Below are 18,865 nucleotides of genomic sequence, written 5' to 3'. Positions count from 1 at the left end.
GGCTGTCCCCTTTCTTCCAATGGCGGTTGAGATGAAACTGAAGAGGACGCAAGAACAACTTCCCCAGGGTCACGAACTTCTCTAACGACGAGAGAGTCCCCAGAAGGCTCATCCAATCTCTGACGGAGCAAAGATCTCTCTTCAGGAACGTTTGTACTTTTAGGAGGGCTGCTTGGATTCTCACCGACGACGGAAAAGCCCGAAAACTCCGACTGTGAATCTCCATCCCCAAATAAAGAATCTCCTGGGATGGAATGAGTTGTGATTTTTTCGAGCTCACCAGGAGACCCAGTTCTCTGGAGAGATCCAAAGTCATCTTGAGGTCCTTCAAACAACAATCGGCTGAGGAGGCTCTTATCAGCCAATCGTCCAGATACAGAGAGGCCCTGATTCCCCTCGAATGCAGCATGCTTGCCACGTTCAGCATGATCTTGGTGAACAATAGAGGAGCCGTGCAAAGTCCGAAACAAAGAGCCCTGAACTGGAAGACCTTGTTTCCGTCCATGAACCTCAGATAACGTCTGCAGCTGGGATGAATCGGAAGGTGGAAATAGGCATCCTGAAGATCTAAAGAGACCATCCAATCGTCCTTCCTCACAGCTGCCAGAACTGTTTTCTGAGTCTCCATGGTGAACGTCGAGTTTTGGACGTAACCATTGAGCACACTTACGTCCAGAACCGGTCTCCACCCCCCGGAACTCTTGGGTACTAGAAAAAGGCGGTTGTAAAACCCCGGAGACGTAACATCTTGCACTTCCTCTATTGCTCGTTTCTCTAATAAAAGAGACATCTGTAGAAGCATGGCTTGTTTCTTGGGACCCTCTCTGTATTTGGGCGAAAGATCCACTGGATCTGTGACTAAAGGAGGATTGGTCAGGAAGGGGATCTTGTAGCCTTCCTTTAACACCTGGACGGACCAGGGGTCCGCTCCATTCCTCTCCCAAGCCTCCCAAAAGTGAGTCAACCTGGCCCCCACTGCTGTCTGAAGGAGAGGGCAGTCAGACTTTACCTCGGCCGGACTTGCCCCCTCTGCCTCTAGGTTTCCTTCCTTCTGGTTTAAAAGAGCCTCTCCCAGAGGGTTTCCCACGAAAGGACTGAGGACGAAACCCAGAAGAAGATTCCTTAGGTTTTCGAGAGGAGAAAGACGGAGGCAAAACTTTCCTAGTCGAATGAGTAACTAAGTCATGTGTGGCCTTCTGAGTGAGAGCAGTAGCCACCTCGCCCACTAATTCCTGAGGAAATAAAGAATTAGACAAAGGTGCGAAAAGAAGGCCTGTCTTCTGATAGGGAGACACTCCTGCGGAGAGGAAGGAGCACATCGTGGCCCTTTTCTTGAGAATTCCAGCTGTAAACAAGGCAGCAAGTTCGTTGGAGCCATCTCTCACACCTTTGTCCAAGCAGGACATCAAATGAACCAAACCACTAGTGTCCGTTTCCGTCATATCAGAGACCCTCTTACTCAAAGCCCCCAAAGCCCAGTCCAAAAAATTAAAAACTTCGAAGGCCCTGAAAAGACCTTTAAGCAAATGGTCGAACTCTGGAATGGACCACCAAATCTTCGTCTTCCTTAAGGCAAGACGACGAGAAGCATCTACCAAACTTGAAAAATCCCCTTGGGCAGACGAAGGAAAACTCAAGCCCAACACTTCACCAGTCTCATACCACACACTAGATTTAGAGGCTAACCTAGCGGGAGGAAAGGCAAAGGCCGTCTTGCCAAAAGCTTTCTTGGAGTCCAACCAAGAACCCATTAACTTCAAGGCCCGCTTAGAAGATCGAGAAAGAACCATCTTGGTGTAAACTGGAACCTTAGTAGCTTTACCTAAGATGAATTCAGAAGGCGGAGAACGAGGGGCCACAGGGGTAAAAGAATCCGGGAAAATTCCAGTCAAAATAAGCATAAACTTGCGAAGGTCCACAGCATGCTGATAATGCTTCTCCTCCTCATTCTCAGAGACTTCCTCAATAGGATTATCCTCATCCGACTTTTCCTCTGGTTCGTCTTCTGGCAGTGCAGCAACAGCTGCAGCCTGAACCGAAGGAACAACGTCTGGATGGGACTGCCTGTCAAGGCCAACATCTGAGTCAATTGGGTGGGGAGAAGTAGAAGTAGATTGATGCGAAACACGGACATGTAGACGATCATCCTCAACCAACAACTGCTTAGACCGCTTAGAATTCAACTGTTGTTGAACAGAAGAACGCTTGAAATCAGACGGTAACTGTTGAAGATCGCCGCGAGGTCGCGTAAAGTCCGAGGATTGTTGCTGCGAGCGATCAAAGGAGTCAGGATGTCGCCGCTGTAAACCAATGTTTTGACGCGCCGCGTCCAAAAGTTGTTGCCGCGGGCGATCCACTACTACAAATTGTTGCCGCGTCTCGTCCACTTGTCGACGCCGACGCTCTTCCCCGCGACCAGAAAACGCAAACTGGTCAACCAAAACTCTCTGACGCGACTCATCAAAATCAACCTGGCGTTGAACACTGTGAATGGGAGACCGTCTAAGTGATAACTCGTCAAGGCCATATACCATCGAACGTTTGTGCGATAACTGGTCTGACATCGAACGCCCAGACACAACGCCAACACTTGGTTGATAAGAATCCATCAACGAAGAGAGTTGTTCCTTCATAGACAAAAGCGCAGTCCATTTCGGATCAACAGAACTCCTAGAAGGAAGATTCGCACTAATGTCACCACGCATTTCAGGGGAAGAAAGCCAATCCGATGGAAGAGGAGGTGCATGAATAGTTACAAGGTCCGAATCGGAAGGAATCATATCCGCACGAACACGGTGATCTGAACGTTTGGCCGGAGTGCAAGCGCTGGGAGAACGGAAACGTTCCGGTGAACCCCACGAACTACATCCTGGCCGCACAGGCGATTCCCGACGCTGTGTGTTTTGACGCTCGCCGCCAGATCTCACTCCCCGACTCTTCATCGGAAGACGGGGATAACGTATGAACCTCACCTTTCCTACGATGAGGGTGAACGACCTGAGCTACGGCAACAGGAACGTTCGAGGGGACGTCTGCACGATTGATGATGCTTCTCGTTCCCTTAAGCCGTTCGACATTACTTCTCCCATGGGTTCGAGAGCTCGAAAGAGGTCTAAGGCTAGGTGAACGACAAGATCGTGCCGACGCACCCTCCGCAACACTAAACACATTATCAACACTTGTCACAACACCGAGAGAGTCACGATTCTTCGGTACCACATCAGACACTCGAGTCGACGCACCTTCCGCAACACTAACCACATTATCAACACTTGTCACAACACCGAGAGAGTCACGATTCTTCGGTACCACATCAGATACTGAAACACTTTCCACAGTTCCGATAGGATCACGGTTTTTCAATACCTTTAACTCTGAAAAGATAGTATTTCTATCGGCTGCTAAGGACTCAACTTTCTCACCAAGAGACAAAATAGCAGTAAACATGTCCTTCATAGTAGGTTCCTGATCTACCACCACAGGGGAAGGAACAGGATTAGGAACAGGTAAATTAGGTAAGGTTCTATCCACAGATCGGGAAGAACTACGCCTAAGTCTATCTCTCTCTAATCTCCTAACATAACGATCGTAAGTACCAAAATCATCATCAGTTAAGGAAAGACACTCATTACACCTATCATCTAATGAACAAAATTTACCCCTACATTTTACACAAATAGAATGAGGATCAATAGATCCCTTAGGAAGTCGTGTACGACAACCCTCACTAACACACCTACGCTGAGCAGGGGAGGAGTCGGCCATTTTAAAGTTAACGTGAGAGACCGACAAGCAAAAAGTAAGGGAAAAAACAATAAAGAAAATCTCAAACAAAAAGATTTCAAGATAAGAACCAAGGAAAATTAATCAACGATAGCTTAAACTCAAAAAAGAACGTTGTACATCACCAAACAACTTCCCAAAAGAGTAAAAACACGAGAGCAAACTTCTGTATGTCAGTCAGCTATGACGGCAGAGAGAAGAACTGGAGTTGGTGTATAGTTCCACCTGTTCTACCGCTAGGGTGCGGTTGGTTCACCTGGCGTATCTTCGATGGCGCGAGATTTGAATTTTCTGCCCTGGCGTCAGGGACTTCAGCTCTTTTATATAACCAGCGGGTAAGTTTTATATTTAAAACTTGTGGCCTTCCCTATGCTCAACTTCTCTAAGGAAGTGTGCGGCATCCGCATGTCTGACAGAGCGATCGGTCTGTGAAGGTAAAGCTACCTTCCATTGTAAAGGAACTCGCTGTTCCTCTCGCAATGCAAGGCGAGTGTTGGTGAGGCAAGAGCTGGTAAGACGCACTTGTGCGTGCACCCCTCTCAGCTCACACAGGTAAAGTATAATCTACCTGTGTTTGCCAGTCTACCTGTGCATAGCGCACAGAATGCGCTAGTGAGGTAGAGCTCGCCTGACCACTAAGCAATGCTTCCTGCACATGCGAGTCTTGATGGAAAGACTTGCCAAAGAAAACAATGCGTGTAGCCAAGGTAAAGCGCACAACTTTGTCAGGCAGAGTAGGAAGGAAGATCAACCCCTTTTGCCTGTCGGCAAGTCTTCTCACGGAAGAGTAAACTGCTGAGCCGAGACTGGTGAAGGGAAGCTCTCCATTGGAAGGGAAGGCTGCCCAACACTTGGTAGAAGATGATGACTTTCCCTCGGAAGTGAAGGTTGTCCAACACCTGGAAGCGGACCTCCAGGCAACTCCGTCTGTTTCCCTTCTGTCAGTACAAACCCAGCCAGAAGATCTACGTCATGAACTGCCCTTGGGACATAGCCGAAGCTAGTCCCAGGGTTCACCCCGAAGGGAATCCCTGACATGTCACTCCGAGGAGTATTTGTCAACAACTGCTCACCCCCGCCGAAACAGAGCAAATGTTGGAGCAAGAAGGTGCTGAGGTCAAGACAGTCAAGTATGTGTGAGACTCTTTCAGTCCTTGATCTACCGAGTCTCGAGGGGGAACATGCGAATCAACTCCCGGGAGCATGTCTGCTCCCATTGCACACCCAACTGCAAGACCTCCTGTAACCTATCCTTGCTCAGGAACCCGTGAGATCGTAGGCAGGCCACAACAAACAAACAGCGTCGTCAGAAAGTGACTTCCGTACGGTGTTGAAAAAATTGTATAGGAAAAATACAGATTACAGTGAGCCCTCGCTACTTCACGGTTCGACTATCGCGGATTCACGACTTCGCAGATTTTTTCATAATGCATGTATATACAGTACATATATCGCGGATTTTCCGGAAATTTTGAAAATAGCCGCGATATATGAAGACCCCAAATATTTTGTTAATTCCATTAATAATTAGTAATATCTGCTCTTACTGATGGTTCATTGCATTACATATGACATATAATTCAGTACAGAAAGAAATAAAGCACGAAAAGAGAATGTGATCATACGATAATTCAGTATACGTAGTAAAATTAAATCGAACATGAAACGCAAATCAGATGCAGTCTGACTTTGTCATATTTGAATGGTGTAAGGCTGCTGATGGCTACTACTACAAATGTAATGGATGTGCATCTTTTCCATGAATCTTTTGTATGTATACGTACGTAGTACTGCATCCAATAGTATTCTTTGTTGCAAAAATCATATCTCGAATAAGCGTACATATCCTACAACAAAACAACCGTAAAATAGCGTACGTAAAGCATACTGTATATAGTACCTTGTATTTGAATTTGTAAGTACTATGTAGCATGTAAGACGGACTGTGATTGGTTCCAGTGCAGATAGATGACGAATCAGCTCCCAAGTTTTGTAATCTAGCCTGTGATTGGTGTTTTGACCGCTTCTTCAATCCGCAGCATCTTCTCGCGGCCACTTTGTTTGCCGCTCTCTCGCCGGGTAGATGCTGCTACGTTACTGTGTACCTTTAATCTGTGCTGTGCGTGACTGTTTGAAGTTGAACTTTTTGTTGAACTTTCTGTTTAACCCCTACAATGGCTCCCAAGCGTTCAATGGCTCCCAAGTGTTCTGATTCTACTAAGGCTGGTAGTGAGCCTAAACGCCACCGAAAAATGATGACGATTGCTGAGAAGGTGACACTTCTCGATATGTTGAAAGAATGCAGAAGTTACGCGGCCGCAGCCCGCCATTTTAGAGTGAACGAATCCACCGTTCGCTACATTAAGAAGGACGAGGCGAACATTAGAAAGACGGCTGCCATCACCTTTAGCAGGTCAGCGAAGCGAGTCGTTACCGCTCGTAACAAAACGACCGTCCGTATGGAAGGTGCTTTAGCAGTCTGGATTGCCGACTGCCGGAAGAAGAACATAGCCTTGGATACGAACACCATCCGAACCAAGGCTTTGGGTTTGTATGAGAATTTTGCGGCAAAGGAACCTCAAGACGACGATGGCGACCATGCTGAAGAAGACGAAGATGATGTACTAGATGAACCTCAAGCAGGGACATCCACTGATTCCCAGCCTCAGAAACAACGTTTTTCCGCTAGCAAAGGATGGTTCGCGAAGTTTCAGAAACGCTTCGGCCTGAAAAGCGCTTCCCTGCATGGCGAGGCTGCTTCCGCTGACAATACCGCTGCTGAAACTTTCGCAAATGAGACATTCAAGAACATTATCACTGAAGGTGGATACAAGCCCGAACAAGTGTTTAATATGGATGAGACCGGCTTGTTTTGGAAGAGAATGCCGTTGCGAACTTTCCTGTTCAAAGAAGAAGCCAAAGCCTCTGGCTTTAAAGCATTCAAAGATCGTGTTACCCTCGTGATGTGTGGCAATGCTGCTGGATTTTTGCTAAAGCCGCCCCGGCTTTAGCAAAAATCCAGCAAATCAAAAAACTCTCGCGCTTTGAAAAATAAAAATAAGAATCTCCTTCCCGTGTACAGGATGCATAATCCAAAAGCATGGATTACGAAGATGCTGACCTCCAACTGGTTCCACCAGTGTTTTATCCCGCAAGTCAGTAAATATCTCTTAGAGAAGGAAGAGCTTGCCATTTAAGATCCTTCTCCTTATGGATAACGCTGGTGGACACGCAACTGATCTGTCGCATGAGGGCATTCAGGTTGAGTTCCTGCCACCCAACACAACGTCATTAATTCAACCGATGGACCAGGGGGTTATCAGGGCGTTCAAGGCCCTCTACACGAAGAATACCTTGGCGGACCTCGTTGCGTGTGTGGATGCTGCCCAAGATGATGAGGATGAAACATTCAATTTGAAGGCGTACTGGGGGAAGTACACAACAGCCACGTGCCTGCAGAACATCCAGAAGGCACTGAAAGAAATGAAACCTACTACTGTTAATGCGAGCTGGAAGAAGTTGTGGCCCCAGATTGTTTACAATGACGAGGGATTTACACCTGCTGAGATTCAACACTCTGCAATACGGAAATCTGTGCAGTTGGCTGCGATAATTGGAGGTGACGGGTTTGGCGACATGACGACTGAAGACGTCGACGAGTTGTTGGACTGCCATTCCCAGCCGCTAACTGACGCAGACCTAGAAGACCTGACGAAATCGGCAAGCGAAGAAGAGAGTGAAACCCAGGAAGAGACCCAAGAAAATGTCGAAGAAACAGGCTTAAAATTAGAACGGCTTGCCAAGCTCTGCAACCTTGTGAAGGAGTTGAAAGAATTGTCGCAAAAGTGGGACGAGGATATGGTTCGTTCTATGCAATTCGGCAACAAAATCAATGAAGACATGACTCCCTACAGGATGCTCTTCGAGCGAAAAAAGAAGCAGCAGCAGCAACTTCCGATCACAATGTTCTTCCAGCCTCGCAAAAAAGAGCCAGTTCTTCCTGCTACTATGCCTTCGGAAGAAATTGAAGAAGTGTCCCAGGAAGAAGTTGAAGAGGTGTCCCAGGAAAAGACACCTCCATCTGAAGAGACGTAAAATACTATCATTGGCTGCACAGAAGAAGACATCATCAGCTTCATAATCATTTCTACTGTGCAGCAAATTCATCGCCATCATCATTCAAGTTTTTCTTCAACTTCTTTCGTGGTGAGTACAGTAACAATCTTTATTTTTTTATACTACTTTAATATTCTAACATTTTAATATTTGTGCCTGTTTTAGTTTAGGGTACTGTAGTACATGCATTAAGTGTTCTGTACATTAAAGGGTAGTTTGTTAACAGTACTACGTAAAGAGAAGGTTTTAAAAGTCTGAAAATACATGTTATAACCTATCATATTTTTTTGTTTATTACATTTAAAACAACTCTCTCTCTCTCTCTCTCTCTCTCTCTCTCTCTCTCTCTCTCTCTCTCTCTCTCTCTCGTAAATTATAATTCGGTCATTAGCGGCAGTTTGTTATTGTTGATTAAACGCCAAAAAAAAAAGAAAAAAAATTGTTTTCCTGCTTTGCTACGTATGTAGGATTTTATATAGATACGGTAAATAATATTTGTAATAACATATTTACTAAAAGCTTTTAATATCATTATTTATCACTTTCATCATGCGCGTTTAATGGCTTCGTTTGTTTATTACGATCGAAGATGGAGCGTACAGTAAACGAATGGAAGGTTTCCGTTTCAGGCGGCGTCATAAAGAAAAACATTATATAAATGGCATTCATTTCATTTATTTGGAAGTCCTTAGAAAAATTAAGTAAAACATTGGTAATAACAAAATCAACATATAATCAATATAATCGATACAAAAACTAACCTATACACCGATGTGTAAATGCGTTTATTTCTTCATTATGATCAGAGATAAACGTAAACAAAACATTGGTTGTCATTTTTTATCGTGTTTTTTGGCGTGTTTAGGAAACGGATGATATAAAATCGCCTTTAATATTTGTGCCTGTTTTAGTTTAGGGTACTGTAGTACATGCATTAAGTGTTCTGTACATTAAAGGGTAGTTTGTTAACAGTACTACGTAAAGGGAAGGTTTTAAAAGTCTGAATATACACGTTAAATAAATACGTAAATATGGTGTCCCTACTCCGCGGATTTTCAGCTATCGCGGTCGGGTTTGGAACCTATCTACCGAAATAAACGAGGGTTCACTGTATTTCCAAATTTATTTCTTATTTTCATTTTTATTGTTTAGGGAGGGTGGGTTGTGGCACCCTAGCAGTACCAGCTGAACTTGGTTGAGTCCTTTGTCAGGCCGGGAGGAACGTAGAGAGTAGAGGTCCCCTTTTTGTTTTGTTTCATTTGTTGATGTCGGCTACCCCCTAAAATTGGGGGAAGTGCCTTGGTATATATATGTATGTATGTATGTATTGTTTAGGTTTTTACAGTATTTGTACAATGTTTTATTTCCATTGAATATTTTTTGAACTGTTTAATTTGTTTATCTCCACTCCATCGCTCACAATTCTTCTCTTTGTATTACAGAGTGACGGTGCCCTGCACCAAGAGGGGATCATATGGTAAAATTTCTAATAAGAATGAGTGAAGCCAGTTCAGAAGTAAACATAGTGTTAAGACTTAGTCAAGTAGAGGTGAACAAAATTAATACTGTAGCTCGTTATGCTTGGAATTTGGGAAACTAGCCATGTTTCTGGGCATTGGGTGTTAAGTGTTGTTTTTCTTACCCGAGGTCCCCAGAAAAAAAACAGACAGAATGGTTTGTTGACCCAGGACACTGAAAAGACAGTACATGGGCCTTTCAGTGAAAAGTAGAGTAGAGCCGTGTTGCAGACAACATTGTTACTTATCTTTTATTGGTGAAAACATTGTACTACTGCAAATGTCTTCCTCAAGGAAATTTTTTGTCGATGGCAATTGGAAGATGAATGAGAACAAAGCCTCTATCGATAGAATTATTGAATTTTTTTAGGAAAGACCCTTTGAACCAAAACACTGAGATATAGTCTTCGATTACGACAGTGTCAATATGCGTAGAAGTGGATGTAGGATACAGAATCTCTCACATTGCTGTTTAGGCCCATGTAAGTGGTGGTAGACTAAAAAGATTCAGCCAGAGACAAACTGTAAGTGATGTGAATGTCCAAATGCACTGTCTGTGTTTGTAAATCATGGTCTGCAATGTTGCGGAGTTCTCCTTCAAGCTGAAAGTTTCCTTATGTCATAAGCTTGGAACTTTGTCTTGAATATGTTGACCTTTACCAAAGTGGCTCTGTCGTGATGTTAAGACTTACATAATAGGTTCTGTATCTGGATCCCAATGGGATGGTCATTGGAAGGAGGATTTTTTTTGGTTTATATTGTTTTTATGTGTGGCTTACTGAGTAAATCGTTCCTGATGATGTGTATTCATATGAGTGTCAAACATGTGAATGGTTTATTTTTTCCAAAAGCATTTTTAGTCTAATTAGTGTAGGACTGAAGTGAAGAGGGATACTAGTTTTTTCCTTACAATATAAATTTCGTTATGAGAATGGAAATTTTCTTTATTAGTTAGTATTGTCAACCTAGCTATTTGATTCATTTTTCTTATTAAATCTATTTCTAATAAGCCTCTTTCAATATATTTCCTCCCACACTGTGTCCTGTCACCAGCCTAGAGTTAATTTACAATTTTTTCCCTTTCTCCTAATGTTCTTAGTTTACTTAAGCTTGAAGAGATCTAACCTAAAGAAGATAGAGCTATTTATTATAGATTGCTGATTTTCCTCAGAATTAAACCAAAGGTCATACTACCTGTTTATTCAGCAAGCTCAAAGCAAGAAAAGATAATAGGGAAATTTGAGTTTCTAGCTGGGTCCCCTTGCCCAGTATAAAAACTTGAGGGGTGATGCCCAGTGCCCAGTTCTCTTGACTGTTGACCTTTTGCCCAGATTTCTGGGAATTCCACCATTTTATCTTTATCTATAGTGGACGTTGGAGTGTGGTCAGCATTCGGACACTAGGGAGTCTGCGGGCTACATCTGGCCATAGTCCGCAAACCACTACAATGAAGGTGGCCAGCGTTGCTTCACTAGGGAAAGCAATGGAGGCCCCCGGTACGTAAGTTTGTCCCAGAGTCACATGGCTGCCACTCGTGCTCAATATGCCCCCAGGAGAAGCTGACCCAGCAGAGTCAACATGGCCAGGTCGAGCCAACAGAGTTCAATGGCGAGGTTTCTTCCCTTTCGAGAATGACCCTCTTAGCTTTCTTCTTCCGTCACCAGTTAAACCTCGTCCTCTGGGAGGGCGACACACCTGGCATGGAGACTCCTGCATGCAGGAGTGACTCCTACATGCAGGGCAGAGACAGCGAGGATCCGTCTCCTTTGCCGCATGAAAATGACGCAACAGCGCCCTTCTACCGGAACAAACCTGCAAGATTAAGATCCCCACGAGCAGGCACACCTGTACAAAGAAAAGATTAGAAAGGAAACTTTTAGCTTTTTAGGCCAATTATATTTGGGAAATTTTATTTGGTTTTAACATGGTAGTAAGACGTCTGTACTCCAAGCCGAAATAAAAAGTGACGGTTGTTTACTAGTGCTGGTGTGAGCGGAGTGGCTGGTCTACCCTCGCTAACCCCCTCCGCTAACTAGCAGAGGGTAGTTACACCTCCCATCAGCTTTAACAGCTAGTTTCAGCTATCGCTAAAATAATACTCCTACGTAAAGAGCATAAGGATTGTATACAGTAATACCTTGACATACAAGTGCCTCAACATACGGGCATTTTGATATGAGCAAGCTGCCGAGCAAATATTTGCATTGATATGAGCATAAACTTGAGATATGAGTATGCTTGCAGTTACTAAGGATTGTCCTGAGGAGGTAGAACGCTTGCAAGGAATAGAAGAGCACAGGAGAGACATTTTCTGTGCAGGGAAAGCTGGAGGATAAGGAGCAGACCGCTTTTCCTCCCTAGTATCTGTGGGAGCCAATAACACCTCTTCAACTGGCCCCTTTAACAAGGCCTTGGGCTTGTCCAGGAGTTAAATTGTCACTACTCTTACCCGAATGGTAAGAGTCTTCATCTTTAAGGAAGACCCAGAAGGTGAAGACTCCCTCTTAGACTTCTTAATCCTACCGAACTTCACCCACTTGGATGGCGACCACTCCCAACACTCATCACAAGGAGAGACTTCACCACACAAATGTACTTTGCAAACCCGGCATACCGAATGAGGATAGACATTTAGGCTATTCATGAAAGTACCATAGATCTTTGGCAGTAATTCATGACATTTCTGCACAATCGATATGCTCACACAAATACAATGGAAAGAGAAAAATCAAAGGAATCAGTAATTGTCAAAAAAGTTCCAGAGCGGAGAGAGAGGATGACTAAAGTTGCTAATGGCTGGAATAATTGCTGGGTAACACTGGCGACCCGCAGAGTGAGGCAGTTGCCTCCTAGTGGCCGGCCAGTGAACTACCAGCTGGAATGTTTACGCCTTGATAAAGTTATTAACAGCCACATTCTAGCTTTCACTGTATTCTACCTCCTATAGTAAAGGAAAATTGTTTATAATTTATATTATCGTATAGGAACAAATCCTATTTCAGACAAAGATAAACAAGTTGCTTATATAGAAAATCGATTTGAAATTTGGAGCCTTTGTATATCAGCGGCCAGTTCCTCACGCGTTCATTAAAAATGGACATCAAGTAACCTAAACTATCCCCCCTAACCTAATCTACAAGGCGTGTACTTACCTACTTACCTAATAGGGGGCTAACGCCCCCCTGCGACTCCCTTAGAGTGCCGTATTCTAAGTTAGACGTAATAATACATACAGGTGGCTGCTATCATATATACATCCCTGAAATTTAACTATAAATTTTACGCCTGTCAAAACTAACTACATACACCAACGGGGGGGGAGGGGGAATGTAGTTTCTTGGGGCAGGGTATGCTACGAATACAATAGTGTAAAGAGGGATCACCAGGGGCACAGCCCCAGGTAGGTAAGTAATTAAGGTTATGGCTCCTAGATTTGGTTAAGTGGGATTAGAATAGGCAGTTTTCTTGTCTGTTTACCTTATAAAATGTAGTTTTACATTTTGTGATAACGAACTACAAAGGCTTACAAACCCAGTAAATCCCCTCTTGTTACCTTTACAAGTCAGGAGTGTCCGCCTTTCTACAAACTAACCCTAAATCTTCAGGTAAGCTATACCGCACATTGTATTAACCTTTAGATAATGGCTTGTAAGCTAAAGTCAATTCTTTTTAGTGAAGCAGATTTACACAGACTCGCAGGGTGCCCTTTTATCTCGGAAAAGTTACCTGATCGCTGATTGGTTGGACGAGATAATTCTAAACAATCAGATAGGAAATTTTTCTGACCTAAAAGGGCCCCGCTGCGAGTCAATGCAAATGCGCCTCATTAAAAAATAGTATAGTTTAATCATTCTACTGAATCACTTAATAAGTAAATATGTTTCTGCTATACAGCACCGTTACATACCAGATTTTACTCGATGTTAGTAAACAAAACTCGAAATCCTCCTGAAGGGTAGAGATATGCCTTTTCCCTCTTCATCAGCTGTTCCAGAATTTCTCAGACTGACGAGTCCACACACGTATTACCAGCGTCCTCGTTTCCATGGAAACAAGAGATGTATAAACAATTTTGAAATTAATCAATATTGTATGTAAATGTTTAGGATTATAATAAAACAATTAAGTTATTGAAAGAAATACAGTACTGAACACCGTTAAACATTCGAGTTATTAATCCGTTAAACTAAAACTCATATTAGACAGGAAAAACTTACAATACCCGTAATAGGTTTAAATATATTTCGTAAAAACGTGAGTATCGACTGAAATATGAGAAGAAAATTACTTTAAAAAGTGAAAATTAAACCGATTGAAACATTAGGCTTAAAATTAGGAGCAAAACAGATAAAGATAGTGGAAACGTACACAATTAGAGTAATTGGAAAGTTTCTGTTATTATGATAATAATAATAATTCTGTTATGCAGCCATCGGGTATATTATGTGATAGGAGAACCATTGGAAAAGTTAAAGGAACTTTTTATCAAAGCGTAGTTAGACCACCCACACTCTATGGGGGAGAGACTTGGCCAGTAATAAAAGACTGGAACTCGGGAAGTAGCAGAGATGAGAATGCTAATTGCTGTGGTGGATGTGAGGAGTCACACACACACACACACACACACACACACACACACACAAAGGGAAAAAACGATCCTGAATGAATTGATAAAGGAGATGGTCAAAATATTTAGAGGTTTCAAAGAAAATTCAGGAAAGATGACTGAAACTAATTTGTCATGACTCATGACGAGAGAAGATGAACATGTAAAAAGACTATGAACCCAGAGGCACCACCAGGGAAAAATAACCCAGTGAGGAATGGAAATAAATAAACATAAAAATTCATTAGTTTAAAATATCTTAAGATCAGTAACAACGTTAAAATAAATATGTCATACAAACTATGAAGAAAGACATGTCAGTCTATTCAACGTAAAAATAAATAAAAACTATCTGCAAATTTGAAGAGGTTCATGAAACTATCCGATTAGGAAGATCATTCCACAAGCTGACCACAGCTGGAATAAAACCTCTAGAATACTATGAAGTATTGAGCCGTATGGCTATTAGAATTAGCAGAATTCCTAATACTATATACAGGGTGGTGCATTGTGGGAAGATTTGAATGCAAAGGACGGACAGAATTGTGGAAAAACTTATGCAACACATAAATAACTAAGTGAATGACGGTGCCAGAAATTAATATATAGATTAGAAATATGAAATTTAATGGAGACATGTTCTTGTTCAACAACTTTAGTTGATAGTCAAGAGCTGAAATCCAGTCAGGCGAACAATGCTCGAAGCAACATAGAATGAAAGAATTAGAAATTTTATTCATAATAGATTGATCACCGAAAATCTTAATAGATATTCTCAATGTGTCATTTTTGAGCTACTGAAGAAGAAGCAACAGACCGAATTAGTTTCTCAAAAGTAAGTTCATAATAAATAAACACCTTAAATTTCAAGTCGTATAGAATTAAAGAAAATTTATCAATCTGGATGTTGAGCAGCCACTGTTCTCGACCTACTTACAATCATTCTTTGAGTTTTGTTAGAATTTAATTTCATGCTCCTTGTTTGCACCATGCACTATTTTTAGTTCTATCTCTTTTACGGAATTCAGCGTCTCCAGATCTACATTCGGGGATGGAATTAAGGAGAAGAGAGTAGCATCATATGCATATGCTACGAGCTTGTTTTCCAGGATGTATTGGGATAAAGTATAGAAAACGGTGATAAACAACTAATGGATTGCCATGCTGAGTTTTTTTTTTTTATCTATAATGTAAGAAATTTAATATCAGAGAGCATTGAATAGATAACATCAATATTTAGAATAGCTTACAAGATAAGATTATCAAAGGCTGTGGGTTAATTTTTATCAATTCTAAGTTTAGCATACAAGCACAGTGACATGAATAGAACATAATTATGATATTAGTATGGCGGAAACTTACCAAGCACACTACCCACTGAAAAGCTGCCTCTGTACCCATACTAAAATCTTTAATATGTTCCGTCCACAGGCATCATGATTGGCCATTTATTATCTGTCATTTTCAAATTATGTCCTGCACATGTCCATTTCTTTTTATTACATGTTGTTAGAATATCCTCTACTTTAGTTTGCTCTTGTATATAGCTTGCTCTTTTTCTGTCTTCTAATGCTAGTTCCGTCATTATTCTTTCCATAGCTTTTTTAGTTGTAATTAGTTTTTATTCTATGGCTTTAGTAAAGCTCCACGTATCTGATGCATAAATTAATACTGGTAGGACCATCCGATTGAATATATATAAATGAGTGGCGATACCTTAACGTGAAGGGTTTGTGTATCATCATGATCAGCAAAACTGTACTAGCCAGTGCTACAGATACTAGGTTAGTTTACTGCGAGCAATCAGTCTAAATTCTCCTATCATCACCAATCAACACTGGTTAGCATGGTGATGATAATGGTAAAACACCAGCCCTGATATATCTGAGTCCTTTGTCTTTCAGAGGATTTGTTGTTGTTGCGCATACACACACACACACATATATATAAATATATATATATATATATATATATATATATATATATATATATATATATATATATATATATATATATATATATATATATATCAAGGATAGAGATGGAGACATTAAGAATACAAACTTTAATGACAGATGGGAGCTGGGAGAGGTACAAACGGTGAAGTGAAGTGGACATTGAGTGACATGGAAAATTGTAAAGCACCAGGTACATCAGCATTTCAAATTGACATGGTCACAACACTAGCTACTGAATTGGAAAATTGATTCTGGATTATCAAGAGCGATATGGAAAGAGGAAATAATGCCTAAGGACTGAGAGGAAAGTCTAATGGTAGGCCTATCTATATTTAAGCAGAAATTATGTCATGAATTTTGTTACCTAAAGGGTAGATACACTAACAGAGCATGATTTGAAAGTTCTTGAGATGGTAACAGATGAGAAATTAAGATAGATTGTAAAAATGGGAAACAGCAGTATGGATTAATGAGAGGGGAGAGGAACTGTGGATGCTATCTGTATAGTAAGGTCGTTACAGGAAAGATGCTAAAGGGAAACAAGAAGCTCATCTGTGCTTTTGTAGATCTAGAGAAGGCTTGTGATAAAATCCAAAAAGAGATATGTTTTGGTGCTTGAGAAAGAGTAAATCCTGATAATAATAGTTGAGATGATGCACAAAAGCACAGGGACGAAAGTAACAACAGCAGTTGGGGAAACAGAAACATGTGAAGTTAGTGTTTGATTACACCAGGGGTCAGCATTAAGCCCATTTTTATTTGTGATGTTCATTGATGTGTTAAATAAGTGAAGAAATCATAAACGGAGAGTTGTGGGAATTGCTATATGCAGATGATTTGGTGATTACCGCTGAAAATGTGAAAGGGCTGCAGATTGGCAAGAAACTGGGGAAAAAGTGGCTTTAGGGTAAATATGTATGAGAGTGAGTTTATGGTGAGTAGTAAGGAAGGTAGGGACAGGATATAACCACAAATGAAAGTAGGGGCTCAGTTATAAAACAGATGGAACAACATAAATACTTGGGATCTACTTAAGTTAGGAGGAAGGATGTGAGGATGAAGTTGAGAATAGGATAAACGCAGTCTGAAGTAAGATGAGGTAGGTAGAGGGAGTGGTATATGATAAGAAAAGGCCAATCAAGCTGAAAGTCAAGTTCTATAGCACAATAATAATACCAGGCTTAATGTATGAATTGGAAACGTGGGCTCTAAGACGAAAAGAGGACGCATAGCTTGAGAGAACAGAAATGAGAATGTTGAGGTGGATTATAGGAATATTGCTGCTTTAACGATTAGGAATTAGTGAATTAAGAAGAGTGACAGGCGTAATAAAGATCACAGAGGTGATAAGACTTATGGGTTCCTTTGACTGGCCAGACAGTACTACATTGGATCCTTCTCTATGGTTATGGTTCATTTTCCTTTTGCCTACACACACTCACCGAATAGTCTGGCCTATTCTTTACATATTCTCCTCTGTCCTCATACACATGACAACACTAAGACTACCAACAATTCTTCTTCACCTAAGGGGTTACTGCACTGTAATTGTTCAGTTGCCACTTTCCTCTTGGTAAGGGTAGAAGGGACTCTTTAGCTATGGCAAGCAGCTCTTCTAGGAAAAGGACACTCCAAAATCAAACCATTGTTCTCTAGTCTTGGGTAGTGCCATTGCCTCTGTACCATGGTCTTCCACTGTCTTGGGTTGGAGTTCTCTCGCTTGGGGGTACTCTCGGGAACGCTGTTCTATCTTGTTTCTCTTCCTCTTGTTTTGTTGGAGTTTGTAGAGTTCATATAGGAGATATTTACTTTAATGTTACTCTTGATAAAATTTTTATTTTTCCTTGTTTTCTTTCCTCACTGGGCTATTTTCCCTGTTGGAGCCCATGGGCTTGTAGCATTCTGCTTTTCCAACTAGGGTTGTAGCTTGGCAATTATTGATAATAATAATAATAATAATAATAATAATAATAATAATAATAATAATAATAATAATAATAATAATAATAATAATAATAATGTGTTAAGGATGGATGGTGGGGAGGGAGTGAGGAGAGCTTGGGAGGAACCTGTTATGGGGAAAAGATAGAAGGAGGCAGATAATTCGATGGCAAGATAAAGTGAAGGATGACATGGAGAGAAGATGTTTGTGGAAGAGAATGCCCTCGACAGAAGGCATTGGAGATGTCACACCAGACAACCGACTCCATAATTTAGGAATAATGGTGGGAAAGACGAAGATATTAAAGATGAAGCTTTTGAGCATATAAAAAATTACCAGGTTAACAAACACAATTGCACAAATCGGAAATGAACCATATTGTTTTATAAGTACTTTCATAATGAACAATTGACAAATGACGCAGAATACTCTCTGTGATACTCTATTAAGAATGTATAAGACAAATTTTATGTCTGGTAGGGTACAGGGTTTCTGTGTGTGACAGGAACAGAAAAAAACAGCCCTCAAAGCACGTAAAGTAATCTAGAGCCGAGGATTGGAAATATTAAAATCTGAGATAAGTTGCATATAGCAATAATGAAACCAGACTAAAATTTAGGAAAATATTTACTAGTGATAAGTGCAACGGATCTGCTTAAATGATAAGTCAGTCTGACAAATATTTAGAATTAGCACGGATCCATATCTAAAGCATCACATTTTATCAAACAGGAAATTTTATAAATATATATATATATATATATATATATATATATATATATATATATATATATATATGTATATATATATATATATATATATATATATATATATATATATATGTATATATATATATATATATATATATATATATATATATATATACAGTATATATATGTATATATATATGTATATATATATGTATATGTATGTATATATATAT

The 18,865-nt window shown here is 41.0% G+C and overlaps 1 protein-coding gene across 3 annotated transcripts in view; it reads right to left on the bottom strand.

Moving 5' to 3' along the window:
- LOC137617195 (cilia- and flagella-associated protein 298-A) overlaps window positions 1–13,461 on the bottom strand; it is a 144,101-nt gene extending 130,640 nt beyond the window's left edge. Inside the window, exon 1 of one of the 3 annotated variants that reach the window (XM_068347089.1) lies at window positions 13,324–13,461. The gene's annotated coding sequence lies outside the window, so the exon portion shown is untranslated. Of the gene's footprint in view, window positions 1–12,969; window positions 13,164–13,323 lie in introns of those variants that run through there. The other 2 variants (XM_068347091.1, XM_068347090.1) reach the window with 2 other exon arrangements.
- Window positions 13,462–18,865: the final 5,404 nt, after the last annotated feature.

The sequence above is a fragment of the Palaemon carinicauda genome, chromosome 23, assembly GCF_036898095.1.
Source record: "Palaemon carinicauda isolate YSFRI2023 chromosome 23, ASM3689809v2, whole genome shotgun sequence".
Lineage (NCBI taxonomy): Eukaryota > Metazoa > Arthropoda > Malacostraca > Decapoda > Palaemonidae > Palaemon > Palaemon carinicauda.
Note: the sequence above shows the minus strand (reverse complement) of the source record. Positions and strands in the feature narration are given on the sequence as shown.